Source organism: Quercus suber, unplaced genomic scaffold, assembly GCF_002906115.3.
Source record: "Quercus suber isolate HL8 unplaced genomic scaffold, Cork oak 2.0 scaffold_703, whole genome shotgun sequence".
Classification (NCBI taxonomy): Eukaryota; Viridiplantae; Streptophyta; class Magnoliopsida; order Fagales; family Fagaceae; genus Quercus; species Quercus suber.
The window spans coordinates 143084-148301 of record NW_027070144.1 but is presented as its reverse complement, the minus strand read 5'-3'; positions in this window follow the sequence as shown (position 1 = coordinate 148301).

The window sequence follows — 5218 nt, the reverse complement described above, 5'->3', positions numbered from 1 at the left end:
TATCAAGATTCTCACATCATTTTTACACACTGGACAGGTCTTGGAATGGGAAATTCCTCTATGGTTTATGGCCTCCATTGTAGGAAGGCCATTGATACAAGCTCTCCAAGCAAAGATCTTGATTTTTGGTGGGAGATTTAGGTGCCAAAGCTTCCTCCAAATCAGTTTGCACGGGTCTCCAGTTGAGCATTCATCACTCTCAGTTGAAACCAGTAAGTTATATGCTAAATGGTAGGCACTTTTTACAGTGAATTCCCACGTCTATTCCCAATCCAAATTATTTTATCTTCGGGAAGGTCATGACTTAGGAATCTTTAAAATTGTCTCCGCTTCAAAAGGAAGGAAGGCAGCCCTTATTGTGTTCAATCTCCACCACTTTGTCATTGGATCAATTAGGGAGGAGACCATTGGAAATTGGGGGATATTGTTCGGGGGGAGATGGCCTTGTAAGTAGATGGTGTTGGCAACCATTTGTCATCCCAAATTACACTTTACACTATAAACTTTTTGAATGAACATCCTACACCATATATGACCATTGTAACACTTTCCACCGACTAAGTTTGCCACTACTTTGCACCCCTGTATTCTATGACCTTTGTTACAATGCTTATCATCTGACAGGCTGTTATTCTAATTCCACAAGGGGCCACCCATTGCGAGACTCTGAATTATAGCAACAGGAAGAATGTGAAAAGACAAGTTATACGTGGGGCAACATCATTGGACATTGCTGAACAACTTCGTTTTAAAGGACTGTTACTGAACTTTCCTTATCCAAAAAGTGGTTGTCTTGTGAGTGGAATTATCCTCGTTCCTTACTAGTTACTAGTTATTGCAAAAAAAAAAAAAAAAAAAAAAAAAAAAAAAAAAAAAACTTCACCGTGCTATCTTCGGGACGAAATGGGTAACTATTTTTTTTTCTATAATTATTTAGTTAGTTAGCTCGGTTCAGAAACAATATTGATTAGTAGCACCTCGAGTCTCAGAAAGTTGAGTTTGGAACTCGAGTTTCTGAGACTCGAGGTCTATGTGGCGTCTACGTGGCGTCTACGTGGACCTCGAGTCTCAAAAACTCGATTTTCAAATAAAAAATTTTAAAAATATTTCAAGTCTCTCATCTACCAACCAAAATACTCAAAAAAAGAAAAATCAGATCAGAGAGACAAACCAAAATACCCAAAAAAAAAAAATCAGATCAGAGAGAGAGAGAAAGAATCTAGAAAAAGATGCTCATCAGAAAAAAAAAAAAAAAAAAAAAAAAAAAAAAAAGAGAAGGCCGGCAACCCCAGGCCGGCGCAACCGGCGCCGCAGCGAGGCCAGGGTCGCGCGCGACCGCTGCGACCCGGGCCGCGCGAGCCCTGGGTCGCGCCGACCCTGGCCGCACTGTAGCCCAGGTCGCGCCGGCCTTTCTGGGTTTTCCTTTTTTTTTTTTTTTTCTTCTGGCTTGCGGCTTCTGTCTTCTTCTTCGGGGTTTTTTTTCCTTCATGCTCTATTTTTTTTTTTCTTCATGCTCTAATTTTTTTCTGGTTTCTTTCTGGGTGTGTGGGCTTAGACCTCGAGCCTCAAAAACTCGAGTTCCATGTGGGATGCTACGTGGAACTAGGCCAGGTCAAACTATAAAAATCGAGCATCAAAAACTCGAGGTATGAGCGCATAACTCGACTTTCTGAGACTCGAGGTGCTAAAAAAAAATTAGTTTGAAAACGTTGACAACTAATTATATTGTTAGCATTTTATGGGTAGTTACCCATTTCGTCCCTATCTTCGGAAATAAATAGAATTAACATCCTAACTATAACAAAGGACACGTCAGTTCCAAAATGACCAAATTGGTAAATTAAAAAAAAAAAATCCTTATATTTGCCCAAAGGACAGAAACGTCTTGATTCTCTTTCTTGTCATCATGGCTTTCCTTTCCTAGGTTCGGATTTTTTTTTTTGATAATTTATGGTTAAACTAGTATTATGTTGTGGCACGGCTAAATTAAAAAGTTATATGTAAATAAATTATAATTAATGAACTATACGAATAAAACCACATTAATTTATAAATATAATTGAGTCAGTTTATAAAAAGACCATTTATGACTTCAAAACTTTTTTCTTTTAGAAACTTCATGACTCCACATGTTTGGCTTTATGCTCCGCATGTTTGGTTTCATAGAATTCTTTACGAGTACTTTTGCAAAATTAAATATTTATAAGTATTAATAAAATAAATGACGAGTAGTGGGTTTCAGTTAGGTCAACTGGTAAAATCTCTGATGGTTGTATAAGAGATCTGGGTTTAATTCCCGCTTACACCAAAAACTGATTAGTGTCTTGGTATGATGATAAAGAGCTATTATCAGGAGCGGACGTTATAAGTTAAAACTCCTTAAAAAAAAAGTCATGTTTGTACAAGTGTGGCACAAAAAAAAAAATGGCGAGCAAAATGAATTAAAAAAAGATTTGGAACTAAATCATATATACATATATATTTTTGTTATTACTCCCGTGCGGCTTAATTCACAAAGCATGAATTGCATGAAATAAACTAAAATTCCTAAAAAAGAAGAAGAATGAAGATCTCAAATAGCAATAACTTCTTATAAATAAATTTGAAAGGTAAGCCATAGACAGTATTTCAAACTACATGAAATTATTATATGTACAAAACCTAATCAACATGACACGTGGATAAAAAAGAGGGGGAATCATAAATAGTTCCGGTTGTTATTGATTAGAATTTTAATTCTATTAGGAGTTATTATGAAACACCATACCTTTATGTTTAGCATAAATCTACCTAAATTTTTTAATTTTCTAAAAAGAAATGACAATGCACTAAGACATGCAAATCTAAATATTAGAAACTAAAACAAAGTGATTTTTGTACAATGAAAATTAAAGATAGAGATCAAGGTTAATTTACCTAATTGGCACATTTAATACCAAAATGAAGAAGCAAACTACGAACAATAAGCATCCAAACCCTTTAGGCAAAACAATTGATAAATGCACCAAATATTCTAACCCAAAGCATCGTAGTGTCCCACTTCCATATCTATATAGAAAAAAACACCAATTATATAAGAAAAATATAGAAGGGTTGCAATACTTGAAGTATGTTACCTGAAATTTGTAGATCATAGCCAAAAATTGAATCACTCGTAACTGGAAGCATGTTATTAGGAGTTATGACTTTGGCAATAAGTTTGTATACAAATTTTATATAAAAATATGTCTCATTATAAAATAAAAACCACTTAAAAAAGAAAAGAGAGGCTAACTTCACAAGAAAATAAAATTCACACATCCATTAGCATCGTTGAAGCTTTCATTACTCACCTAGCATCGTGATTGAAGTTTTATTATTTCATTCTAGGTGACACCTATATTATATAGGTGTTAGATACATCATATAGATGTTTGATTGAAAGAAGGCCTCCAACTCTTCCTGCCTAATGATTTTAGAGAATTGTAAGTCTATCCATAATTCCTCTTATGCACAAATACTCTTGTACTGTTTTCGTGGTGTGAGTGGGCTGATGTTTATGATTATAATTTTGTGATATGGATTACATCTGGTAGGATTATAATTTTTGTTAAATCTAATCCCTTAATCAAGAGTTTTGTAGCTTGATATTCTAATAAAATATTATTTATTTAATAATAATAATAATTAATATATAAAATGTAGGTTGCAACTTGAGGAAAATAAAAGCAATGAAAACATGGGATGAGATTTATGTAGGTTGCAACTTGAGGAAAATAAAAACAATGAAAACGTGGGATGAGATTTAAATTTAGAAAAAATTTTAAAATAGACTTTTAGTTAGAGTAGAATTAAAATTCTAAAATTTAGATGATAAAATTTTATCTGAATTAAATTTTTGTATGTTAAATACTATCCCTGAATTTAAGAAATATATCCTAACAAATAAAAATAATAATGTCAATCTAATTTTATTTCAACATTACACGTAAAAAATAAGGATTAGATATATTAGATGAAGAATTTGGATTGTTATCAAATTAAGATCTTTATCAACTTAAAAATTATAGTAGAAGAAAAATTATATATATATATATATATTCTCAAAATCTAAAAATCTAATTTTTTTTTTTGCAATTTGGTGAAGCTGCTTGGCACAATCACGACTTCTAAACCCAATTTTTATCATATAGTCTATGATGTTTATATTCTATTATCTATTTAATATTTGATTTCTTTAAAATATTTTAATCTTTTTTTAATTGAAGATATTTGACTTTTTTAATTTACTTTATAATATTTTTTGTCCGGGAAAAATTACATTCATCCTTTTATGTTTGGAGTAGTTCATAGCTTCCTTCCTATCTTTGAAACCAATCAATCTCCTCTTCTATATTTTAAAAATGAGCAAATACCCCCAATTTTGTTATCCCTCAATTAAATTTAACATAATATTTTATTTTCGGGAATATTCTATTATCTATTCAATATTCTATTTCATTAAAATGTCTTCTTATTTTTTTAATTGAAGATATTTGACTTTTGATTAACCTTATAATATTTTGTTGGGGAAAAAGTACATTCCCCCTTCTATATTTGGAGTAGTCCACAACTTCCTCCCTATCTTTGAAACCAATCAATCTCCTCTTCTATATTTTAAAATTGAGCAAATACCCTCCAATTTTGTTATCCCTCACTTAAATTTAACATAATATTTTATTTTTGGGAATATTCCATGGGCCAAAGTCCAAAATACACTCAACTAAATACAAAAATGCAAAAAATAACTCGGTCTCAAATCCAAGTAAACTTAACCTAACCTAGGTTAACGCAACCTGGGCAAATTAAATCCAAGTAAACTAACACGATAATTTTTCAGCTAATTTAAAGTTTAAACAAGTGTTGTTTTATACTAGATTAATTTACTCGAATTGTGTTAACCATGGGTTAAGTTTACTCAAATTCTAGACTGGGTTATTTTCGGTTTTCAATATTTTTTTTTTATTTAGTTGAGGGTATATTGGACTTTGCACAATGGAATATTCTCATAAACAAAATACTCTGTTATCGAGTTGTCAACAAAAACAAAACAGAACACGCGTAAATACATGAAGTTTTACAATTTTCTTTATGAATTTTCTTATTTTGAAATCGTTACATAATAGTTCATTATCAATTGTCAACTTGTCATTAGTTATTGTCAATGTAAGTAGGTGTGACCATTTTATTTTTTAAAATT